Source organism: Heterocephalus glaber, unplaced genomic scaffold, assembly GCF_053883595.1.
Source record: "Heterocephalus glaber isolate CG9 unplaced genomic scaffold, H.glaber_assembly_v1.0 deba00001531, whole genome shotgun sequence".
Classification (NCBI taxonomy): Eukaryota; Metazoa; Chordata; class Mammalia; order Rodentia; family Bathyergidae; genus Heterocephalus; species Heterocephalus glaber.
Genome location: NW_028258329.1, coordinates 7,623,107 through 7,650,252, shown reverse-complemented (window position 1 = coordinate 7,650,252; position 27,146 = coordinate 7,623,107). Strand labels below are relative to the sequence as shown.

The 27,146-nt window shown below is 42.2% G+C and overlaps 1 protein-coding gene and 1 long non-coding RNA gene across 6 annotated transcripts in view; both read right to left on the bottom strand.

The window, feature by feature from the left end:
- The window catches only part of Igf1r (insulin like growth factor 1 receptor), a 289,576-nt gene that overhangs the window by 162,340 nt on the left and 100,090 nt on the right, over window positions 1-27,146 (bottom strand). The window lies entirely within an intron of this gene.
- Window positions 948-27,146, bottom strand: part of LOC147824854 (uncharacterized) — a 29,162-nt gene continuing 2,963 nt past the window's right edge. The window contains exon 2 of the long non-coding RNA XR_015441678.1: window positions 948-26,297. This is a non-coding gene — a long non-coding RNA (uncharacterized LOC147824854). The remainder of the gene's footprint in view (window positions 26,298-27,146) is intronic.

The following is a 27,146-nucleotide window of genomic DNA, read 5'->3' as shown; positions in this document are numbered from 1 at the left end:
AGTAGTGCTGAAGTACGATGACATTCCTAGTGAAAACAAAAACTCTCAGCCTAATTCTCACAAGCTACAAAAAATTAACTTAAAATAGACAAACTTAAATGTAAAATGTTAAAGTATAAGACTGTTAGGGAGAAAAAAATAGAAGAAAATCTCTGAGATCTAGCAGTAGGCAGAGTTTTTAGTCTGAACACCAAAGGCAGAAATTATAAAACAAAGCCAGATACAATGATGCATGCCAGCAAGGCCAACATTCTGGGAGGCTGAGGTAGGATGATCAAATAGTTCAAGCCCAATCTGGGGCAACCTAGCGAGATCTTACCTTTAAAAATTTTTAAAGGGGTTAGGACATAGCTCAGTGCAAAGGCTCTGGGTTCAATCTCCAGTACCACAAAATACATAAATAAAATATATAAAAATCATACAGAAACAACTGAGAAGTCAGACTTGCACAAAAGTAAAAAAAAATATTTTCTTAAAGACCCTGTTAAGACAAAATGATAAGCTACATGCTGGGAGAAAACAACTGCAAACCACAAATCTGAAAAAACGTTAGAATCTGGAATATATAAAGCACCCTGAAAACTCAACATTACAAAACAGTCCAATTAGAACAAAAGTCATGAACAGATGTTCAGCAAAGAGGATATATAAATAGTAAACAAACACATGAAAAGGTGTTTGACATCATTCGCCAGTCAGGGGAATGCAAATTAAAACCACAATAAAGTATCATTCCACACCTATCAGAATGGCTTTAAAAAAAAAAAGAACGACAACATGAAATGCTAACAAGAGTATAGAGAAACTAAATCACTCATATATTGGTGGGGGGAGTATAAAATGGAACAGCCACTCTGAAAACTATTTGGTCGTTTCTTTAAAAATAAACATGAATAGGTTAATACGTAACCTACCAATCAGACACCTGGACATGTAAACTCTCAGAAAAGAAAATTTACCTCCACACGAAAACTTGAACACTAACATGTGAATGGTTAATTAAACTATGGGATGTCCATACCATGGATTACTATTTTGCAATAAAGGGGAACAACTATTGGTACACTCAATGACCTAGATGAATCTATACAGAATTATGTTAAAAGAAATAAATCAATCACAAAGGGTTATGTACTATATGATTCCACTTACACAACAGTCTTCTGACAACATTCTAGACACAGAGAACAGATTAATTATAACCAAGGGGTAAGAAAGGAGTGGGTGTGGCTATAAAAGGCAACATGAGATACCGTATCAACGTCAGAGACCTCTTGCCTTATTATAGAGTTCTACAAAATGTTTCTACTACGGGAGAAATGGTGCATGGAAATCAATTATCTCTTAAAACTGCACTTGAGTTTAAGTATCTTAAAATTGGGGGGGGCTTCTTTATGGGGAGACAAGTATATCAAGAAAGAAGTTAACTTGTTACTCTAGTAGCCGCAGCAAACTTCTTACAAACCACACTATCCCAAGACTGTCCAGATGTGGAACACACACACTCTGCCTGTGCCCTGACACTTCATCAGGAAATCACTGCTCCAAAGAGGTTAATGTTAAAGTCTCTATCTACAAGTCCCATCTTCCAGCTAAACTGCATTCTTAGCAAAAGTACTTAGTTATAATAGCTTAGGATTATATAATATGAAAATAAAGGAAGAACTCAAAATAAGCAATCACAGTAATTAGTACAAGAGAATTTCTAAGTTGATTATTGAGCAACTTCCTGAAAGAACATGACTCTTTTAAACTAAAAGAATGCATATCCAAGACATGTTTATTACAGGGTTATTTGTAATACTAAAAAATTGGAAAAAATCTAAATGTCTAATATGGAATGATTAAATAAATAGTATCCATCATTCTAGCATTATGCAATGGTTAAAAATAACAAGGATGATCCACATGCACTGACTGAAGTAAAAGTAAAATATAAAGCTTAAAAAAAGTACAGAGAAAAAGAATGTTCCTCTTTAAGTCTTTAAAACTACGTATTAGAATGTGTACATTTACAAGGTAAACATGTAAGATATTTTTAAATAAATCTGTAATGAAGACTTCAGGGGGAGGGGGATAATGACATTAAAATGTATTCTCATAAAAAAATAAAACACAACTTTAGATTTCTATCTATCATTATTAAAATAAGATGCTTTCCACTTAATTCAAGTGAGTAGGAAAGTTACCTTTTCATCCCAAAATAAATGTATTCAGCTTTTACCTGAATCTCTCACCAAGTTTTGTTTCTTCTTAAAAAGTGAAACACCATTACAGATGGTATTATAGCTATACCAGCAACCCACAGACTAAAGTCTTGCAAGGAATCCTGCATATCAACCAACAAAGTTATCTGCTTGAATAGGTTTGAAACATGCTGTTTAAAACATAAATTAGAGAGGGATAAGATAATCGGCCTTTCAATGGCTCTGAGAACTTTTTTAGACCAGAGCATGAAAAGATGCTCAGTGGATTTCAGAGTTTGAGAAACAGTGAACTTGATTCCCTTGATCCTGTAATATCCTGATGTCCAGATTATCCACCAAGTCCATGAAGACCAGAAAAGACTCAGTGTATCCTCAGTGCCTGGCAGGAGGCTGACACTTGAGCATGTGACAGGGGTTATAAAACTGCAAGGTATGAGACATTCTGACAGGGTACATATCTGCCCCACAATTTTGTCTACAATTTGCCCAGGAAGATTAAATGTAATTAACTCATTACTTCATTTTGTAAAACATTTAACAAATAGTAAAAGTACAACCAAGGTCAACTTGATAAAAAGTCTGGTTAAGTAAATTTAAACTGAAATCTGAGAAACTGGGTTTCATACATTATGAGTAGTCTTTAACAATTATTTGGAAGTTCTCCTTACAGGTTAAGATCTTTTCATGGATTTGAATATGATCTGATGTGCTACACTAGTAATCGGGCAGGGGGCATTTATTTATATAAAAAAATGTGACCAGGCAAATCCCTTCCTCTAAATTATTTTTCTTCTAAAAAATTATAAACCTGTTTCACCATTATAGCTTCAAGACAAACTTTAAAATCATTTTATCAAATGCTAAAAAAATGCAAAAGAACTACAATTGTTTTGAAATTACAAATCAATTTTGGAAGAAGCGACGTAATATTCCAGCTTCTTCCATTGAGAAAACAAGTGCTTTCTGCTTCATTTAAATCTTTTCTATACTGCTCAGTTAGACAGTGTAGAATTTCTCTAAATATACCCTGTACCTTTCCTGTTCAAGTTACTCCTTGTTATCTGGATTATATAATTTAAAAGAAATGCTGTTTTATCACTTCCAAATATCTGAAGCCATTCAATGAAGTTATCCATCCAAGCCTTCAGAAGATCCTTAGGGGGCTGGCCTGCCTGCATGAATACTGGTGAATAATTTGTAATTTGACTATTAACTTCACCTGTAAATAAGAAAGTATAAAGCTCTTCAAGGAACTTAAAAGAGTTTCATCAAGGTTACCCGGTCACTTTATAAGCTTATTTACACTATTGATTTATATTACCAAGAAACATTAAATGAAATAATACATCCCAAAGCACTTAGCAAAGTACCACAGAAACATTCAATAAACATGAATGTTAGTTGTGATTACACAGATTTTTAAAAATCCAGCTGGCTTCATGCTCAGCCACTAATTCCGCACATGTCTGAGAGAAGTGCACAAGGGACATCTGAGGACTTCCTGTGCAGGTCACTCAGCAGCTGGACAATAAAGTCACAGAGCTGGGTGGGCACCTTCAATGATCACAACAGAGCCAGACCCCAGGCGCCCACGCAGACCTGCCCGTGTAGCCTGGCGAGAAAACTGCTGCTGCTGAGCTCATCTCTGGCTTTCTTTGCTTGGGTTCCCTCTGTCCGCTTCACCCCTGATCTGCTGGGACATCCTGAAGGTTAACCTGCTCTCGTGTTCCCTCTGCTGGACAGCCGTTCCCCAGAGCTGCTCCAGCCTCTCCTCAGCTCCAAACAAGGGGTGTCCTCCTCCAGGGATAAGCCCAAAACAAGTGCTAATGTGTAACCAACCTCTGACTGGAGAGAAAGGGATCGTATTGTTTAATGGTAGCTCTGCATCAGAAAAGATTTTGAATTGTGCAGCTTATGACAGTAACAATTTCACAGTGGTTATTTTGAAACTTACCAGTCAAAACCACTAAGTAGGAGGAGTGTAACTTAAGCAACATACTTGGACCTCTTTGTGACTCAGTCTCCTCCCCTGTACAGCAGGAAAAGCACTTGTCTAAGGCAGTTGAGGATTAAGTGGATTAATATATGTAAAGCACTTAGAATGGTACCCAGCACACAGTAATGCTCTGTTCGAATTTCCTGGAGAAAGGAAAAAGCCTGCCTTAAACCTTGAAGAATTTTTTAAAGTCACATTTTGAGAGCAAAATTTTAGAATCAATTGCATTTTTAAAATCATTACTAAACATGAGGTTGCTGCTACAGTCACTTGTGTTGGATTATATAACCCGCGAAAACTTATTCTCTTGGGAATTTCCAGAACCCTGTAGCAGAGCCAAAATACACTGACCTTGAATACATGTTCTTGAACAAAGTGGATGTACTGCACACTGAATAGATGTTATACTTCGTACCAGGCACGCAGCACTGAATGCTCTCATGCACAATTATCTGACAGCGAAGCTGGTAAGAATAATACATAATTTTTAATCTTATTTAAAACGTATTGTGCACTGCCAGAGTGCTTATGAGAAACTACTCTTCTGCTCTTCAGGGTTTACTGTCTATTCATCAGAAGAAAGACAGCTGGTTTTGGGGCTGGTGATGGGTTTTTCCATTGTTTTCAAAAGACAGCGAACTATGCATATGCTAACTTCCAGAGAAGTCACAGTGATCAGTCAGTGGAAGGCACAAAGGAAAGGTCACTGCCAGAGATCTGCTGTGCGCAATCTATCAGCTCTTACTTTAAGGCCACTACCAAGCTGACCTGGGGCTTCTAGGAAGGTGGCCCAGTGCAGGGCGGCCCAGAGGCTTGGCTGTGAGGGCAAGGCACATCTCCTCACCTCACCAAAGAGGACATAAAGCTAGTGAGAGACCAGCTCACAACCAGCCAGCCCGGGGTCACCCACTTCCCACTTCTGTAGAGGCCCATCTCACTGCCCCTTTTCAAAGACCCAGTGGACTACAAGGTCAGATGGCCACTGCGCCATGCTGTGTTTCTGCAGCGTTTGGTAACGCGCACTTTGGGCCAATCCTGGCCTCTCTCTGGGTCTCGGGTTATTACCTACTACGTGAGGATTAGGGCCAGATGACTTCCAATACAGAGGTCACAGGAACACACAATGACAAAATGAGTGGCTGTAAAGCAAGTCCCCAGCTTAGTGTCAAGGATTGTCAGCAAGAAGCAAAAGATGTCTGGACACTGAATTCTTCAAATGATGAAAATGGAGTCGACAAAGACAGAAGGGACCAGCCTCAGGAGTTCTGTTTCCCTGCACTAGCCTGGGGAGAGGTCATGATGTCTATCAATCCCAACTTGTGTTCTCAGGTCTGGTTTCCTCCCACCAGCCTATTCCAGAGCCCGGTCTTATTAAGGTCTTCAATGCCACTGTGGAATATCTTACTTGTCATGAAGTAGATGCTCAATAAACCACAATCTCCTTCCCTCCCCAATCGATACCGCCAAAACAGAAAAGCATCTGACACCACTGATCCTGTAAGGTTCTTATTTCTTCTCCGTGTCCTGACTTTCAGTCCTTTCATCCAGCCCTAACCATGATCGTCTACATGGGGCCTGTACAGAAAACACCTGCTACTTCTCAGAAAACTACTGCAGCTGCTCCAAACCTCCTCTCTCTGTGTCCTCAAGGAGGGCAGTTTCTGGATTCCATCTGTGTCCTATTCTTTGGCTAAAATGCTACTCTATCAACTGTCAGCATGCACTTGGCCCATCCTCACAGCACCAGGGCCATACCTACATGCATCTGGACAGGCCCCTCACTGGGCATCACTCCTTGTCAGCTCCTTCCATCACTGAGATGCTTGGCCTGAGATCCTACAGCCACCTGCCCCCTTGAGAGTACCCTTTGGTCATCACTGCTCCCATGATTCAATACCAGCACTTGTGCTACAGAAGCTCAGGCTGTGTCCTTAATCAGGTCTTTATTCCTCGGGGCCTCTCTGGTATCCTCAAGACCAGCCCCAGACTCTTAAACCCCAAAACTGAATTCAAGGTAAGGGCCTCCCCTGTCTGGAAGGTTGCACCTTAACACTCCTAAACTCTAACCCTGAAAAGCACACCTGCCTAGTCTACCAAGCTCCACCATCACATGAATTAAGGGATGGCCCATTTATAAAGCAAACCACATGGAGTAGCTCCACGGAATGTCTCCCTCTCCAGGCATGTGCAAAATTCAAATGAAGGCTGTGATCAGGACTCTCCAGTACTTCAGAATGCTGTCCCCTCTCCTGCCCCCTCCCAGCCCCCTGCCACTGCGGTGACACATGTGAGCTGACAGAGAATCTGGGCATGCCCCAGGAAGCAGACCACAGCCCTCCCTGGCGCCCAGTGATTACAGGGCAAGGCTGAAGGCAGCAACAAAACCAAGAAACAAAGCCTTCTGTGAAACCAGAAACCATACAAGGTCACAAAAACAGCAAGAACTTGTAAATCCCAACAGCCTTTCAGTGAGGAATTTTCCTAAGCACCTGTGTCCAGCGCTGAAACAAGCAGGCTTGACACATACCTGAGATGACAAGCACGGAAATCTAGCTGCTGCCACCCCCAGAAAGACCAATCAAGGTCACCCGCATTCTAAGATGCAGGTCCTTCTCAGGCTTATCTATGGAATAACATCCAAGGCACAGGCTAAACAACAGCTTTGAAAACATGCTTAAGACAAGACAGATCACAGCCCTACACAGAGGTGTGGTCTTAGGTGAGCAGAGCTGGGGGCCAGCACCAAGAAGGGGTAGTGGGGAGGTGGAGGTAGGGGGCTAGATCGCTATTGGAACCCCCAACTCAGTCACAGGGGGTGAGAGCTAAAGAAAGCTATGAAATCTAGCACGCTGAAGAGAACTCTACTAAAAACTGGTGTCTCTTCTTTAAGAAATAAAATCTCGGTAAGTTTAAAGAGTAATGGCAATAGCTCTTCTTTAAATGTCTTATAGAATTCAGCAGTGAAGCCATCAGGACCTGGGCTTTTCTTTCTTGGTAAATTTTTTATTACATTTTCAATTTCACTCATTATAATTGGGGTATTTAGAATTTCTATATCTTCTTCATTTAATTTTGGCAATTCGTTATGTATCTAGGAATCTGTCCATTTCTGTGTTTTCCATTTTATTAGAGTACAGGTTCTCGAAGTAGGTACTGATGATCCTCTGGATTTCTGCTGGGTCTGTTACGACTTCACCTTTTTTGTTCTTAATTGCATGGACTTGAGCTTTTTCTTTCCTTTTTTTGATAAGGTTGGCTAAGGGTTTATCGATTTTATTTATTTTTTCGAAAAAGCAACTCTTTGATTCTTTTTTTTTGTATCATTCTCTTAGTTTCCATTCCATTGATTTCTGCTCTGATGTTTATAATTTCCTTCCTTGTATGGGCTGTAGGTTTGTTATGCTCTTCTTTTTCTAGGAGCTTGAGGTTCTGCATTAGGTTATGTATTTGAGTTCAGTTCTGTTTTCCTAATAAGGGCATTAACTGCTATGAATTTCCCTTGTAGAACTGCTTTGTGTCCCATAGATTCCTGTATGTTGTACTGGCATTATCATTTACTTGTAGAATCTGTCTAATTTCATCTTTAATTTCCTCTGTGACCCATTAGTTGTTCAGGAGGGTGTTGTTTAATTTCTATGTGTTTGTGTGAGTTTTGCAGTTTCTTATGTCATTGATCTCCAATTTTATTGCACTATGGTCTGATAATATACAGGGAGTAACGTCAATTCTTTTACATTTACTTAGACATGTCCTAGGAGCTAGTATGTGGTCTATTTTGGAGAATGACCTGTGTGCAACCGAAAAGAATGTGTATTCTAATTTTGTGGGGTGGAACACTCTGTAAACATCTGTTAAGTCCATTTGTTCAATAGCTTGGTTCAGTTCTAGAACTTCATTGTTAATTTTTTGTCTAGATGATCTGTCTATTTGTGATAGTGGGGTACTGAAGTCCCCCACTACAATTATATTAGTGCTTATTTGATTTTTCATGTCCATTAATATTTGTTTTGTATAGTTGGGGGCATTCATATTTGGTGCATATATATTTAGGACTGTCATCTCTTCCTCTTGTTCCCTTCACATGGATGTAGTGACCATCTTTGTCTTAGTTTTGGTTTGAAATCTACTTTGTCTGAAAATAAAATTGCTACCCCTGCTTTTGTCTGGGTTCCTGTGGCGTGGAGAACTGTTTTCCATCCTTTTACTTTCAGTCTATGAATTTCTTTTTGAGTTAGGTGTTTCTTGTATGCAGCATATGGTTGGATTTTGCTTCTTAATCCATTCTGTCAGTCTATTTCTTTTGATTGGTGAATTGAGACCATTAACATTGATACTTATAATTGATAGATATTGACTCATCCTTGTCATGATGTTTTACTATTGTTGGCTCTTTTATTTCTTATTTTTTCCCCCTTTCCCTTTAGTGTCTTACCTTGCTTGGTGGCTTCCCTCTGTTGGGCCTCATGGAGTTGTGACCTTCATTGTTTTTTTCTAGGATATTGCTTAGAATTGTTTGGAGTGCTGGTTTGGTGTTCATGAAATTTCTCAGGTGTTCTTTGTCATGGAAGTATCTAATTTCCCCATCAATTTTGAAAGATAATTTTGCAGGATACAACAGTCTAGGTTGGAAGTTATTTTCCTTTAGGGCTTGAAATACTTCACTCCAGGCTCTCCTTGACTTGAGGGTTTGTGTTGAAAAATCTGCTGTGATTCTGATGGACTTTCCTTTGTAGGTGTTTGTTGTAACTCCCTGTAGGATTTTGTTCTTCTGCTGGGTTTCCAGGATCCTGACTATTATATGAGTAGGTGTTGATTTCTTTTGATCATAGCTAGTTGGAGTTCTATATGCCTCACTTGTCTGTATGCCCACTTCTCCACCTCTGTCTGGGAAGTTTTCTACTATTACTTCTGTGAACAGTTTTTTTATGTTAATTGTACTTTCTCCTGTTTTTTTTTGTGGACTCCTATCGGTCTTATGTTATTCTTCTTTGCATCACCTCGCAGCTGCTGGACTGATTTCTCATGATCCCTTACTATTTTTAAGAAATCTGTTTTCATGGTCCTTAATCGCAATCCTGTCTTCTATATCTGATATTCTATCTTCCGATTCCTTTAATCTGGTATGCATACTTTCAGTGGAGTTTTTAATCTCCTGAATATGTGTTTGAATCTGAATCATGGATTCCATTTCTTTATGTTGGACGATCATGGTTTCCATTTCTTTCTTATGCTGGGCATTCATGGCTTCCAGCATGTTTCTGAGCTCATCTATTTTTTTTATCTGTTTCTGGTCTAGAGCCTCTAATCATGTCTTTCACTCTGCTCACCATCTCTGTAGTCATCTGAGAGATTATTTGTTTCGAATTTTTCTAGAGCCTCATTCGTCTGTTTTGTTACTTCCTGTGCTATCAGTTCAGGGTGTCCAGATGGTTGATTATCAGATGTTTCCACCTTGTTGCCCTCAGAATTTGTCTTTTGTGGGGTGGAAGTCTGAGTTTGTGACTTGCTTAAATGTCTTCTCATTTTTGTTTTTGGTACTGTCCTTGGTTTACTTCCTGGGTTGATACTTTGAAGTTGCTTACTGTAAATATCTTTGTTGATGTATTTAGAACCCTTATGGAATGATTGCTTCTCAGAGGTGTCTTCCAGGTATAGCTGGTCTTAAGGTTTTGAATCTCTAATAGCTCTGAGGCTATCTCATTTTCATTATACCAAGAAGGAAAACTGATTAGATCAATCACAACACCTTAGCCCAAGTGATACAATCAGCAACACAATAGCATCAAGTACCTTTGAGAAAATCATAATTTGTGGTGGTTATTAACCTATCACCTTTAACTGTATGAATTAAATCAAGATCAAAAACCAATCCAACATATGTTTATAGTGAATAACTTCTTCAATATAGCAACTTTACCCTTTGAGGTGGGGAGTTAGAAGGAGTTGGGGAGGGAGGAATAGGCAGATGGAGGGATAGGGGAAGGTTAGCAGTGAGGCCAGAGGGCACAGGCGAGAGAATGAGAGAGAAGGAAAGAAAAATAAAGAAGAAATAAAAATTACGGCCAGCACAGGAACACAAAGGGAGATGAAGAACAATTGGGACAGCAAGAGAGTGAAGGAGAGAGAGAGAAAGAGAAAAATAAAAATTTTAAAAGAGTAGAAAAAATGAATACAACTATGTACAGTACACAGTACTTGATAGTGTGATAAATGACTGTTACTCTTTTAGGTACTCATCATAACATGCTGTGTTTTTCATCCTTTAGAGCACAATCCTACTTATATAAAATAGTTTACTGTAAAACAGTGTGGTGCTATGCCAGGGGTAGCCTCATGTATCTTGTGTTTAACTGCATATTTGGATAATATCAAGGGGCCATCGCATATGACTGACATATACCTTTTCAGTTTGCATGTAGAAATTGGCACTCTGTGTGGTACTCTGAGAAGTACATGGATGAAATTGCCTAGTAACATATTTCTCACATTATATTTCCATCATGTGTCACATGACTGTATTGAAATTTAAATCAGAAAAAAAATTTGGCCTATGTGGAGTCTAATAGTTAATTAGAATTTTTCTCCAGACCACTATTTGTTTAATACTAGTGTTGAAAATCTTTCTAAAGCAAATCACATCTTCTGATGTCTTGTTAATGCTTGAGATTTTTTTTTTAAATTATATGGAAAAATGTTTAAGTACGTTTCGGTTTTGCTCTGGTTGAGTTCCATTATAATGTTATTATAGTTTTTTTTTCCCTTGCATTGTTTTTCTTTGAATAATTTTAATTTCTGTATATGTGTGTGTTTAGTGAACGATAATAAAGTTATGCATTAATTTTTTTAAAAAATTTTAAATAAAAGAAATAAAATCTCTCCACATTTCTTCTTGAGAAGTTAAAGGAAAATCAGCATACAGAGCAAAACAACGTCAGTGAAAACCTGCCTGAAAGATCCTCGGTTATGTGTCACTTAGACAGTTTCTGTGTGAGGAAAGCCAAAAAGGAGGCTGCGCCTACTTGGCAAATACCCAGGGAAGCATTTAAGCAAGTGCCTTTCAACCCCTAGCCCTCTTCCTCCCTGATCTGGTTCTCAGAGTGCCCCGCCAGCAGGGCCACAGGAAGCTTGTTAGAACACCCAACCCGGGGGTCGAGGTGAGCGAGCCCACGGGACCCCAGAGGGCCACAGCACCTGCCAGCCCTGGGGGAGCTCGGGGTTCCCTCACACTAAGCAAGCAAGTGCTGCTTTTTTCCTTGCAGCTGCTGACTCGAGGGATTTCTCCACACTTGGGGCACACGGAGCCTTGGGGACCCCCCTCAGGTGGCATAATTGTGGTGGTGGCAGCAGTAGGAAGCGCAGACTAAGATAGGAAGGGAAGGACAAAGTCCCTGAGCTTGTGTGCACAGGGTTTGGGGCGCGGGGGGGGGTGCTTTAAAAATCCCAATCCCCTGTCCCATGCCCCCAGCCCTGTGGTGGGGGAGGCAGCCTGGCTTTGGCATTGAAAATGCTCCCTAGGTGATCATGATATGCAAACAATTTAGATCTGCTCACTGTTCTGAGACTGTTAAAACAGATGGGGTGGGGCGGGGCAGGAAAGGTACCTCACAGGTAAACAGAGGGATGGGAGATGGCTGGGCGGTACAGTGGGAGGAAGACTTCCTAGATGAAGGCTGGCCTAAGGCAGGTCAGGAATCACCCAGCTCTGAGGGCACCCAGGGGCCTGGCACAGGGAGGGCTCAATGCAAATTGCCAGGGGTTACCAACCTGTTCTCCTTGTAAGGACACTGGGGACAGGGGCAGGGAGGCATTTCACTGGGTCACAGGAGGCCTACAGCCAGGGCTGCTCAGCGGGTGAGTGAGCTGTACCTGGGCAAGGGAAAGCCCACCCAGGTTCCCGACCTAACAGCTGACTGCTGTACCATTCTTCTAGTTACTTGTATTTATTGTGATTGTGGTAAGAAAATTTGCCATTTGCACCATTTTAGGTATGCAGTACAGCAGCATTACGTGGCCTTCACACTGCTACACAGTATCAGCACCATCCATCTCCACAACTTTCTCCATTTTGCAAACCTCAAACCCCAGTTACAGCCCCCCGCCCCTGCTCCTAGTAACCACCATTAGCCTTTTTCATCTCCACCAATGTGACTGCTCTAGCTACCTCCTATCAGTGGAATCAAACAAGGGCTGCCCTTTTGCAACTGGCATATTTCACTTGGCACCATATTCTCAAGATTCACCCACATGGCAGCATCCTCAGAGTTTCCCTCCTTCTTAAAAGGCTGAGTAATATTCTACCTTTCTTCTTCCAGAAACCATTCTCAATTTTCAAATCAAAGCTCCACAGTAAGCTCTATAGTTCTGGTGACTGAGAAACACAGATGCTGCGGTTCTGCAATGCATTTTCAAACGTCTTCTCTGGTTTTCAGGGACTCTCCTAGCCCCGCCCCCTCCCTCCATACCTGCTCTGTTCCAGGCTTCCCCACCTTCATCACAAGATGGCTTCAGATGACAAGGGGGCCTTGTGCTTGCTTGCTCACATCAAAGGACAGCATCGCTTCCCAGAATCTCCCAACCAAAGTCCTGAGCAGTACTCTGAGGATCAACCTGCACTGGACTATTCACTGAGGCTAGCAAATACCTCACACTGATAACGGAGAATGTATCCTTTCCTTTGGAGACAGGAGGAGCCTCTGGTCAGTTTATGCCAAGTTTGGGGTTAGTCTCACTGGAAAGATGTGGCCGCTATGCAGTCCATGCGGAGTCTCCAGAAGGAGGAGAGAGCTGCAAGCTGATCCACCACTCCCACAGTGCCCCAAGTTTGCCTCGTGCCAAAGTTCCACATACTTCTTGAGAATTCCTTCCAGAGTAACAGGCAACCTCATTTTAACTTATTTTTCCCCCTCTCGGGGAACTGATTTGTCCATTATTTATTTTTCATTTGTCCTTTATGATGAAGTCAGCATTCACAGTTGCCTCCATCTTCCTGAATTAGGCATTTTAGTAAAAATGAGCTCCCAAGCCAATGGCAGCCATATTGGTCTCTGAGGAAGATGGCAGCCACAGAGCTTCAATTTCACTCTTTAGATGGGAATACATACAGAGGATCGAGGATCTTTAGTTCTACAGAACAGAGCCTACCACACTATAAGGACTCAACTTAAGATAAAAAGGCATCGCAAAACAGAATTAAAAGTTCCTATTCCAGGAAAAGACTAGAAATGATCAATGGACTGTAAGAAATAGTTACAAATCTGAGCTTGAAGTTCTTATGAAAGTTGGCCTAAGATTTATTTCACAAGTTTCTTAAGTCAGAAAATTCCTCATAAGCAAATACCTGTTTCATGTTTTCTGTAAGTTTCAAATTATTTCACAGGAGCCTTGCGGTCATATCTCAAGGAAGAGTTCCAGGGAAATTCTGTTGTTCACACTGTGGGAGCCTCACTGGAGAAGACTTCAGTGTGTGTGTGAGGGCAGAAGTGGTGCACTTCTTCTCTGGAGCTCAGCTGCCCAAGCTGGTCCTTCCTCCCCTAAACTGCTACCAACACACCACTAGAGGGGGGCCATTTAAGCTATTCTCATGCTGTTAAAAATTAAATGCCTTTCTGCTTATTAAAAAAAAGTGGAGCAGGAAAGGAGGGGAGGAGCAAACATCAGCTTGCACATCAGTAACTTGATATGCATCCTGCTGGGCTGGTAAACAAACACCCTGGGCTTTGTAACAATTGCCAATAATGAATCAAATAAGCCAGCAACCCAAGCTTAACCTTGACCTGAATTTTTCCCCTATCCTTTATCACAGAGAATGTTCAAATCTCTTGACTAAGTTGCTGCTTTTTCACAGTTGAAGGGCATGCGGTCCTGTGGGGGGATCTCTCCCTGGGGCCATATTCTGGGCTCAAATCAACTACTGACCCCCGACATGACAGTTTTCTGGGCTTCACTATATATAAAACTTTGCTTACTCCTTCCAGTCTTGCTCCTGTCCCTCTTTCCTGGTTGAACAGACATGTAGGTGTCACCTCCACACCTATACATGGGTTTACTCTACTAAGACAAATCTGGAGACCCTAGAAAACAACAGTGGAGACAGAGAGGGGACAAGGTGAACAGCATAGAGAAAGAACTCCCACAAATCCTAATAAACTTCATTCTTCAGAGCACTAAGTATCGACGGTCCTACTGGATACCAGGGCAAAAGGAGTGGCAGGGTGCGTGTGTCAGTGACCTTTCTGATCTCCACAGTAAGCATGTGGACGGAAGGGTGAACAAAGGAGGGACAGTGGACAACTGACGCCTCCACTCTGAGTACCCCAGCAGACTGCAAGGTGCACCCAACTATGCAATGATGATCCCACTCTCGTCAATCATGCTTATTCAAAGTTTCATCCACAAAAATACATCATAGGAGTCATTCACCAACCTTAAACATTCAAACACACTGCAGAGAGGGGCTAGAGACAGCTAGGTAATTTCTAAAGGTGTAGGGTTGGAAATCTCTGAGAATGTGATGACTACTGGCAACCTTATTGCCTGCCCCCCGCCCCGCCCGCGCATATAGACAAATCTGACACAACATCGAGGGACTGAAATATCTCTGAACTCAGGGCTCGAGGGTTTTCAAAGTAAAACTCTGTGCCCAAACCTACCTCTTCCCCAAGTTTTAATCCCAGCAAAGAAACAGTAGACACACTCATTATCACCTCCTAACTTGGAGGTCACCTGGACATGGGGAAATCCAGGATTCCATATCAGGAAGAAATTTTAAGTTAGATCCCTCCCAGAACCAGGGCAGAGCCAGAAAAGAAGGGACAGGAAAAGCAGTGGCCACTTCACACCAAGAGATCTACTGAGCACAGGGAGGCGTCCCAAGACCACAGAGGCCAAGATAAAGATAGGAGATTAACATTCACAGCAATGATCCACCAGGCAGAAGGAGACAGAGCATCTCAAAAACCACGATAGAGAAAATTTGCCCGGAAATAGCTCTGAGCACACACCAGGCTATCTAACGAATGTAACACTGTGCTCACTGCTGGTATACTTGTAACAAAGCAGAAAACAATCATAAATTCCCAAGCAAAACGAGACACAGAAAGTAACAGTGTCAGCAATGTCTAAATGAAAGTGCCAATAAGTCCCCTTTTGTGTCTCCGTCTAATTAAACCTTTTTCACAAATGCCAGTGATCAATAAAAAATTATTTCTTATTCAATTTGGGCTTCAGTTTTAATTACTAAGAATACAACATGCTGTGATTCTGAGACCATCTGATCTGTTTGAGTGTATTTCTTACCAAATGTAAAAGAAAGAACTGATGACACAGTGAGTTCTTATTTTCTCTGGTCCTATGCAGCATTGTTGTTAAGACTGGGGGCTTAAAAGGTTCCTGGGAGCAGAAGGGTGCATACATCACTATGTTTTTACACAAAAAAACAAAGGAAGCTGGCAGTCAAGATGAGAATAAGAGTTAAGTTCTATTCATTTTTTACCGCCCATATTCATCAGAGCAAAACAAGTTTGACTATGCTCTAAAGGGCTTAAGTGACTTAAGCAACAACACACAAAGTGTAGCCATTTGTGGATAAAGGAGCCATGATATTACATGGAGAAATGCTACTCTGATGGTGTTTGCTAACAAAGAAAATATGAAGAATCTTCCTGTTGAAAAATTTGCAGAACACTTGAGAGAAATCTCAAAGATAGGCATGGTGGCATACACTTATAGTTCCAGCTACTCAGGAGGCTGAGGCAGGAGAATTCTTTGAGCCCAGAAAGTCCAGATCAGCCTGGGCAACACAGTGAGACCCAATCTCAAAAAAAGAAAAAAAAACAACAATGAAGAAGGTATCAAGACACATCAGTTCCATTTTTGGGACATGTAAGTTCATCCAAAGTACTGAAGGACAGTGTCTATGAGGGCAGAACCAATGAAGGGCGCTCTTCAATGGGAAACCAGCACAGAAGGGCTCTGCTGTCTCCTCCAGCAGTTTAGTTTACTAACTCACAAAGTCCGTCTGTCTGTCTAGGTAGCAACCTGAATCTTACCTCACAGCTACACAGAAGGCACAGCCCACTGGGCAGCAGCCCGCAGATGCAGGAACTCTGGGAATTTCTATTATTTGGCAACATTCTCCAGAAAACATCACCCCTACACAAACACATAAATATCTGAACAATGCTAACATAGAACTCCCCACCTCTTGCCAGTCCTCAGGGCACCAGCAGGAGGTGGCCACTGCCAGAGGACACAAAGCATTCAGGTGGAAAGTTCTGAAGGTTGGTGCTCTCTATCCTTGTAGCACCCTATTTTAACAAGGAAGTATAAGCTTTGTTATATCAAATTCTATCATTTCTAAAAACCTATCAAGGTAAAAACCTACCAACAAGAGCACTGCCTTTGCAAACTGTTGAATACTGATATTAAAAAATTATTTTCTGGGTTATTCTGATAAAGCTTTTTTGTTATATTTTTATTTTATAGATTCTCTTTAAGGAGGAAAAGTGAATGTTTCTGGTTTTAGTTTTTCAAAATTTGATGCAGAGGTGGACAATAAAAACTGAGCCCACCCAGTTAGGTCTCGTGCATCCATGCACTCTTCCTTCCAGTGCATGATCCCCAGCAGAAGCACCCCAGACTTGGAGCCCGCCCCTTAGAAGAAAGCAGCCGGAAAATCCATGCTTGGAAACATTTTTCATCTCATATATAAAAAATAGTGATGATGAGGTCATTCATCCTAGAGTCCACTTATTACGAGATTACATGGAGAACCTAACAAACGCATGCAAAAACTATACCTAATGACCAGAGAATACAAAGAAAACAAGTATAACTGGGAAAACAAATTAATCTCAATAAGCTATGTGAAAAGCCTGGCTTTCTCTTTCGTTTTGTTTGATAGTTCAGAAGCCATCATAGGAGGGTAGACAGCTAACCAGGATAGGAGGGGCCAAAAGCAAGCTGTGGCTCACCCCACTCTGAGACCATGCAGCCCTAGAGCACTGTGGCTGGCTACTTAGATCCGCTGGAATTTTTCTACAAACAAAATTATAAATTTGTCACTTGGGCAAGTAAACCCCTGTTGAGATTTTCACAGTAACTTGAATTAACAGAGTAACCCACCCCTTAGTTACAAGATGATCATGACAAAACAGCTGAAGGTGATACTGTTTCCAACGCCTTCAAGAATGAATCAAAATGTTTGCTTCCTACCACCCACAATAGCTGCATCAACCCTGACAGATGGTAATATTGCAAGATTTTAAAAAGAGAACTGAAAGGACCACTAAGATATAGAGATAGGTCCTTATAAAGCTCCAGGGAGTTAAACAATCAAAAAATGCATTACTCAATCCCCAACTTGACTTAACATTTCTCTCATGCAGCTACATTAACAATGGCACATCGGCTGCTGGTTCTACGGGTTCCGAATTACTACATCATTTAATAGAACATCTTGAAATAGTATTACCTTCTTTACTCCAACAAGGAAACTGAAGCTCAGAGATGTTAAGCACCTCGATCAACATTTCTTAACTGGGAAATATGTGCCCTGAAAACAATATTCCTTACCCACTGCTGGAGGGGAGAAGTATCTGGCAATTTCATACATGGAGTTTCAAGCACTAATGGCCTGCTAAACAACTCTTGCTGTACTAACTGACAATAAATTCCTTCTTAATCAAAAGAAAGGCTTTGTCTTTAGGAGGTTGCTCAGTGCTACAGAGAATCCTGCCTGTACCATACCTAGAAGTTAGATTTTCTATGATTCTCAAACTTCTCAACATAGAAACACCCAGAAGTCACAATACTTTTGTGTGTAACAGAATGAAACACTGATATATTCATCATCTGATAATTAGGTGGAGGTTTTATTCAAAACATGGCCCTTGAGGTATGGAATGTAATGATTACTTTTTACCTTTCAATGGATCAAAGTTTTAAGTATTAAATCATTCATAAAACTGGAACTGTCAATACTTCTTTTGTGAAAGTATAAATCCAATAATCAGAAAATGGAGGAAAACTAGGAGGTGGGAATCAAAACAAAGATAACTGGAAATAAGGACTTGTGCTCAGCAACACCAGAAGGGCGAGGAAAGGGGCTTCCAGAGACTTAGAAAGCCTGCTGGGATTAAATCCATCACTTGGGTGATAGTTGATTGTTATTAAATTTACTCGAGCCTTAGAATGAATGAATTAGGGGAATTCTGGTTCTGCGGAAAAACCCTTCATGGTGACCCCTACCAACTAAAGCATGAAGAAGAGGTGCACGGTCCTACAGTCCTCTGTATCCCTGTGTCTAGCCTTCCTTCTCACTTCCCATCTTCCCCTTCCCCTCCGATCTACACGGAACACCTTCTTCCCCCTGCCCCTGCCCCTGCCCAGGTTCCCACAGCCACCCCCAGGCTACTGCACAGACCTGGAAGCCCTCCTCTCCCTCGTGTGCCATGGCGTGCCCACCATGTGATGCCTGTCACCAGCACAGCAGCACTTGCTCAGGCACCTTCTCCCCAGTGGACCCGGATGCCTGGGCCCTGAGAGGTCAGTGGGTACACAACTGAGCACCCCTGCATGCCGGGTGGGGAGGAGAAGCTGTCCAAGCGCCAGAGAACTCCTACAGCACTAGAGGAGAGCTTGTACAGAAGTGAGCCATTCTAAGTTACGGGTAAGATTAGCCTGCACTGTAGGAATCCAAGATATGTAGTCATTTTCCAGTATTTTTCCTTTTGAAGTATGTATTTTCACTATCATGAGTATGAACTTGCACCGTCCCTAGGTAAACAGCCCTGGCATGACTGCCGGGTCTCAGAGAAAGAAGGAAAGACACAGAGGGTTTAATCACACACCAACTTTGCATCTATCCCAGATGAGACGAGACGTCTGAGGTCCTGGATTTCCGTAGTAAAAGCAAATCTTTTATATAAACAAAATGTGGTGCATGCACACAGTACACTAGCACTCAGCCACAAAAAGGAATTAACTACTGACACATGCTGAGATATGGATGACTCTTGGAAACATTATACATTATATAAGTGAAAAACCTGGACACAAACTCACATATTGTTTGACTGTATTTAGGTAAAACATACAAAATGAGTACATCTACAGAGACAGAATGTAGACTGTAGTTACCCAGGGCAGAGAGGAGAGAGATGGAGAGAAACTGCTTAAAAGACACTGAGGGGCCAGGGATTTAGCTCAGTGGTTTTGCTGCCTGCTACACAAGTGCAAGGACCAGAGTTCGATCCCCGGTACCAAAAAAAAAAAAAAAAGACACCGGGCCTCCTTGGGGTGAGGGGAGTATGTTGGAACTGGACAAAGATGACGGCTGCAGAACACCATGAATGTACTACAGTGTTCGCTTTTAAATGGCTACTTTTATATGGATTTTACCTTAATTATAAAAAAGTTCTAAAAAGGAAACCTCCTACCATATACATTAGGAAGGAAGTCTAGCCAGGCATGGTAGCACAGGCCCCCTCATCCCATCACTCAAGGAGGCTGAGGCAGGAGGGATCGAAGATAGTAAGTCTGAGCCAAGCATGAGCAATTTTGTGACTTAGCAAGACCCTGTCTCAATACAACAAAATAAAATTTAAAAATTTTAAATGAGATTGGGGTGTAGCTCAGCTCTAAGGCTCTGGGTTCAATCTCTAGTGCTCAAAGAAAAAAAGGAAAGAATTCAAAGTAGAGATTTCTGATGCTGTGGACACACACACGGTACACAGCAGAGCTGGGAATGGAAAAGTGTCAGGAATTATTCAAACATTTAGTAATTAGAAAAAAAATACTACAAATGAATTGGTGTAGTATTTTCTATAATCTGCTACCTCTGAAAATGCTTCACAATATTTATAAAGGATCTCCGTTCCCCGTGCTGACCTCTGTTTGTAATGAGACCTGATGGCCCTTATTCGCCAGACATCCCCAGCATCCTCCCCGCTGTCACTTCTTTGCTGAAAAACACTCTATGCACATCAATAATTAATTTTTACTTTCAAAAATACAGTTTTTTTCTTGTCCTGTAATGAAGGTAGCATAAGAAACACAAAACTGGGGCCAGGGATTTAGCTCAGTGGTGCTGTCGCCTGCCTCGCAAGCGCAAGGTCCTGAGTTCGATCCCCAGTACAAAAAAAAAAAAAAGAAAAAACTAAAACCTAGTAAAGCTTGTTTGTGAACATTCCTCCATTCTGTTATAAATTACAGCATTTTAGGTGGCTTCTGCTTGTTAATCAGGAGGAAAAGTTATATCCTAGTGAAGACACAAAGCCTCCAGTAATTAAAAGCTCTGGAATGTAATGAAAAGCTAGTCCCGTAGTGAAGAGGTGTGGGCTGAGGGAAGAGGGGTGTTAAATATGCGAACGGAGCATCTATTTATTGCTAATGCAGCCTCCAGAACAAGTCAGATGCGATCAGATCCGCCAAGTGTTCTCAGCAACATTTGCCTTCTCCAGAAGAACTGCAGAGCTAAGCCGTTCACCCTGGGCAGCAGTGTTACCAGGTGGGGTGGCTGCCGTACCTGCAGCTGCCTCTGGACACTCCCCAACCTGGAGGCACAGTGAGAACAAAGCAGCCTCACTTCATCAGGGATCCTGGTCCCCACGGGACTTTCCAGCCTGAGCACTGAAACCACAGGCACATAAAGGGTTAAACCACCTACTTCCTCGTAACCAGTGAAGCTGCAGCAAATTTTACCACCTGGATGAGGTCAAGACCCAGAAGTTTCCAAAGAGCCCTGATAACCTTCCCAGGGTCCTGAGGACGCTACAGAGTAACACGTCTTACAATGCCTCACTACCACGGAAAGGTGGCAGGGAGATGGGAAAGGTTACTAGGTTCCATGACAGGACAAGAGACAAAATCATTTGTTCTAAAATTTAAAAAATAAAAAGAAAAGGTCCCAACCAGATCAACTGTACACTGTGTACTCTTGCTAAAAACAAACAAGCAGTAATCCCAGCACTCTGGTAGGCTAAGGTAACAGGATTTCAAGTTTAAGGCCAGCCTAGGCAATTTAGTGAGATCTTGTCTCAGAATTTAAAAATGAAAAGATTCTTAAAAGGAACTAGGCATGGTGGCATACACCTGTAATCCCAGCACTCTGGCAGGCTGAGGCAGGAAGATTATAATTTCAAGCCCAGACTGGGCAGTTTAACAAGACCCTGTCCCAAAATAAAAAAGGGTTGTGGATGTAGCTCAGTGTGAAGGCCTGGGGCTCAATCCTCAATACCACTAAAAAGGGAAGAGGTATAGCTCAGCACTTGCCCAGCATGTATGAGGCTCTGGATTCAATCCTCAGTACAACAACAACAATGGGGGTTGGGGAAGGGAGGGGAGGAGAGGAGAGGAGAAGGCGGGGAGGAAAATAAGCACAGGAAGTCCCTCACCATCATCTGCAACTGCCTTCTTATTCCAAAAACCACCATCAAAAATTAGCAAGACAGAAACTAGAACATAAATGCATGGAGGAAAACAAAGTTGGATTAGGAAAAATTTTCCCTAGCTAGACTACGTAAGATGAAAGCCATACATAATGCCAATATTAAATAGAAGACTTTATCAAAGGCATTTATACACATGGCATGGGTTTTAATTTTCCCTCAAAGTTTTCTTCTTTTAAATGCAGTTCACTTACCAGTATTTGAATGCACATGATTTCCATAACAGAAAAATTAACCTCCAGAACATATGCATTTTTGACAGTTGTAATTTTTTTCATTTACAAACGTTTTTGGAATAGGTAGCAGAACCACAAAGTTCAAAAACCAAGATATAACAAAAGGTGTAGGTGTTAAGAGATAACTTCAGAGGTTTCCTGTACATTCTTCAAAATGTCTTTCTGCAAATATAATGGTCACTGTCTTAGTCTGGGGCCTGCAGCTATGAACGCTACAGACCAAATAACTTGTAAGGAGAAGCTTCCTGGACGTATGCTTCTGGAGGATGAAGTCCGTGAACACAGGCGTGGCACCCGGTGAGGGGCTTCTTGCCCAACCACAGCCCGACTGAGGGTGTCACATGGAGACAGAACAAACAGGGTAGCTCAGGCCTCTCCTCCACTTAGAAAGCCAGTAAGCCCTACCCTCATGACTGCACCTAATCCTGACTACATCCCCGAATCCTAATGACACCTCCAAACACCAACATAGAAATCTGCACGTTAAGATTCCAGCATATGAATTTCTGGAGGACGCAATGGAGTGACGGTAGGCACTCTACACCTGCAGGAACTACAGGGCGTTGCCAGATCCCGTAAGTTGCCACATCACAAGAGGGGGAGAAAAGCTCACAGCAGTCTACACAGCACTGGTACTAGCAGTGTTTACACACCATGCATGCCTCAAAACAGGAAATAAATGCCAAGGAAGCAAGACTAGAAGACAAAACAGGTAGAAAATAATAAAGGGCTCCTGTGTAATTAACAGTAAGACTTGTCCTGCTTCCCCCACTAGAACATGGGCTTCCTAGAGCCAAGAATCCTAACCTGTTCGTCGTCACTCTACCCCTCCACACAAGCACAGTGCCTGGTGCCTGACAAATGGCCATCGGTATTTGCTGAATGACTGTATTAACCAATGCTACATCACGAAGAACACAGGACAGGGACTGAACAGGACCCAAAAACGGAAGGACAGGGAGGTACCCATAGAAGAAAAGGCTTTTCTGACAGGGCAAAGATTCAAGCCTAGAAATGAGGTCACTGGGCTGCTAGCTGCAAGTGTGACTACAGGGTCTGCTTCTCACCTCAGCAGAGAAGAGCGGATGCGCTTGCACCCTACCCTTCCAGGCTGGGGAGGGGCTTGGAGTCCTGGTGTCTACACCCAGGGCTCTGATTCATCCAGACCCAGTCTTGGAAGCAAATCCAGGGTCCGGCCTCTGTGAACTGGACAGCAAGTCCTTTCCCTACCTTCCCTGAATGCCACCCTGTCCATGTCCGCCCTTCCCCTCCCTTCCTCTCTTCTGAAGTGCTTTCTTCTTTTTCATGTGGCTCTGCACCAGTTCTGCCCACCTTGTTCCTCTGTTCCTGAAACACATGTAGGACCCGGCAAGAGCTGAAGGACTGTGCAGTGACCAGCAGCACTGACTGGTGTTTAAGCCTCAAGGACAGGTCCCCATAAGACAAGCCACCAAAGCAACACCAGCCAACAGCAAAGGTGAGCACACCCAGGGACACCTCCGTGCCCTTGCAGATTCTGCTACAGGAGAACACGCTGGCACCGGGAGCCAGGCTCACCTGAGCCGCTCGCCCGGCCACTGCCTTTAGGTCCAGACTCCACAGAGAGTCAGGATCCACACAGCTTGGTGCTGAACTCATCTCTGCTTTACTTGACATTTGGCACGAGGTTCTTCAGAGTATGCGTCACTTTTAAACGCTTTAGTATGTTTGCCATCCAAAAAAACAAATGACATCCTATTAAAAGCTCAGGGAAAGTCTGCTTCTCCTTTTTATCACTGCAGTGTTCCGTTTGGTCTGTTTCAAAGGATGGGCAATCAAAAAACACAAGAAATATGCTCTACATAATACTCTCAAACTGGGCAGTGGCTTGCAGTTCCCAAAACAGAATCTCCATTTTGCTAGAAGAGATTTCCTAAAGCCTCCTACATGGCAACAGGGAGCTGGACTAGACACACGCCAACCACCGCAAGCAGGGCCGGTGTGGTGTGGCCTCGCTCTCCAGCCGAGCCAGGCCCTGGCAGACACAGGCTGCAGACGCCAGTGTGCATGCACGACCGCAGTGCAGTGGCGGCACGCGCTCAGCTCAGCTGGAGACGCACAAGTGCCCATGAATGTGGTCAAAATGTTCAAGTCTCACAGTAAATAATGGCACTTGTATTACAGCTATCATTATAAAAATCTGTAACACTTCAAGAGACCATTATGGAGCTATTAAAAAGAGTTTGCATTCAGTTTTCGAGATGACTTAGGCAGAAAGCCATCGCTACAGTAATTACTTTATTTATCACTATGTAAACGGACCATAATGCTTCATTAAAAAAGAGAAAAATGATGGTGCTCTTGTGCAATAACCAAGAAAACGTGGCAGCAAAGCCAATGCTAATGTCTGCAAATACTGGTCATCCTGGATAAGAAACAGGTCTCAAAGTGCCATGGGACAGGTAGCTGGACTGCTGGAGGACTTAAGAGCTAGCAAGATAAACTGTGACTGAACCTCAGATGGCCAATGTAGACACCTCTGCCATTAGCAGGCTGCAGGCACTAACGTTTAGAACTCATAAACACAGATTATCCTAAAATACATGCCCAGTAAATTAAAAATATTCAGCTGTATCCAACATACTGGCCCAGATTCCTATAAAACCTGAAAATAAAAGTGTCCTTTTATTCGGCACAGAAGTAGTTAAGAAATCTTCTGACATACATGCATAGCAACAATTTCCAGGTCCTTGCTTGTGTTGGCAATTTTACAAGGACGTGCAGCTATTTCTATAGTATCTGCTGCAAAAATACATGTGTTCATCAAATGGCCTGAGGTGGGGTGGGGTGGGGTGGGGGTTTCTTCAGGTATTCGGGGATTCGGGGGAAGATATTTCCTGGGTCCAAGGAAGTCACAGAGGTGCTTTGGCTCTAAAATCCTGAGATACTGAAAAAAATGGGAAAATACACTAAATAATTCCAAAGATGAGGCTGTCATTAAAATTAAGAATAAGCATACACAGGCTTAAACTAGTGCTGCAGCCCTTTCTGGGCCACCCCAGCAATGTTCTGTATAAATAGACCATGAATATAAGCCACAAACACCTGCACTGAGATGCCAACGATAACACTCTCCAATTTGGGCCAACCTGATTAGGCATTTTGCCCCCCATTTTCCAGCTGTAAAGTGAGGAAGTGCCACCTTTCCCTGTGTGTGCACGCGCGCGTGTGCATGTGTGTTTACACTCACAAGCATACAACAGAAGTTATTTTTAAAAGGTTATCCTATGGATATTTATTATTCTCTGTACTGAGTGATGCTGGGGTGGGGGAAGAGCTGGGGTAAGGGTAAGAAAGAGCCCTTTCTGTAACAGATACATACTGCACTGGGCGGGCTTCCTTTAGGCAAGGATTCTAATTCCCTACAGCTACACTGGAGACAATTCTGTACTGCAGATATATCATCACTTTCAGGGCTTCTACAGGCAAGTGTGCACACCTTTGTTTCTATCTTTGTCTCACAAATACAGCAAATAAAAAATATTCTAATAAGGGCTGGGGATTTAGCTCAGTGGTGCCACCGCCTCCCTGAGTTCAATCCCTGGTACCACCCCCCCCCCCCAAAACAAATTCTACTAAAATCTTTATGGAGTAGACAGTGGCCTGAGGAAAAAACATACTTGATCCTGCCACCCTCCCAGTGCCCTCTCTGGAGAACCAAAGATGGTAGCTGAAAGTGCTGACAGGCAGCACACGGACAGGGACCTTCCAAGCCTGAGTGTCCTCAATATCTCCGAGAGCAGGTGTAGACCACCATGGTCAAAGGACCTGAGAGTCCATGAAGGGAAGGTGGCCATGGATCCTGGTCATTCTGCCATCCCAGCTTCACTGGAAGGGGGAACTGTTTCCAAGCCTTGTGGTCAAGAGACTGGGAACCCAGGAACTTAGCTTCAGGGTATCGGTTTCCTGACTTGTCATCTACCACCTGCTGGTCGCCACTGCTTGAATGTGACCAACCTACGACCTGTGTGGCCGCTGAACAACCACAGCCCACTGAGGACCACGCAGGAGCCTGAGGTAGGGTAGCCATGCTGAACTGAAGCAGTGGCCACCAGTGCAGCAGAACCATTTGAACGGAGAGGAGATGCTGAACACAGAAGTGTTGAGTATACACATGAAGACTCAATAGGAGCACAAAACCTTAGGAACTTCCCGGTGTTTTATATTTTTAAAATTTTAAAATTAAAGAGAACATATCTATTGCTCTAGAGTATCAAATTAATGTTCTGGAGGACAAAAGGGACAACTGTGAGAACCGAAGGAACACGGAATTCAGGAGTGGAAGTGGTTGACGTGGAGGACAGACCCGTGAAGTGCAGTCATGGGAACAGCAGGGATCCGGCCAGTGGAAGAGTCAGTAATCTGAAGGGATCTGTGTTAGGAGAAAAATAAAGATTTACTTTCAATGTTACAGACTGGTGGGATGGGAAAGCTTACACCTTTCAAATTAAGGGAATTAGGAAAAATGAATTTAGATCTGTGGCAACCACAGACTAAGACAAAAGCAATGAAATTAAATTTATCTATTACTGTAGTAAACGTAGACAAGGCAGAATTTCCCTGATGAAAGACAAAACTGTTGCACTGAGTTTCCAGAAATCCATGAGACCTATTCTGCAAAACAGTGGCCAAAAAATGCTAAATAATGAGGTGAAGAAAGCTATACAAGGCAAAGACAAATATAAAGAAAGTAAAAGAAACAATTTTAAAATCAAAGAACTCAAAGTTGTAAGTGTTAAACTGGGCAACTAAGGATATTATACATGATAAATACAAAATTTGAGACAACCATAAAAATTATACATTTTTATCCAATAAGCAAAATGACAGGTAAAGCCATTAAGTAAAAGCTCTTAGAAATATGAAAGTTTAACAGTTAAAAACAATAGTTTGACTACTTTTCAATTCAACAGTTAAAAACAAACATGGAACCAAGAGGGTTAGCACCGTGGTAGCCTGTGATCCCAGCACTCGAGGCAAAAGGATCACAAAAGCCAGCCCAGCCTGGGCAGCTTAGCTAAAATCTGAATATAATCCATCAGCCTGATTTACTAAATACAGAAAATGAAACTTCTATATTTTACAAAACACATAATGTCCTGGAACACTGAAAAATTAATCACATACTTAGATACAAGCAAAACTTAGGAAGTCTTCTCAGAAATTTCAGAGCTATCTTCAAAGAATACAACAAAATATCAAAAGATAAACTATAGAAAAG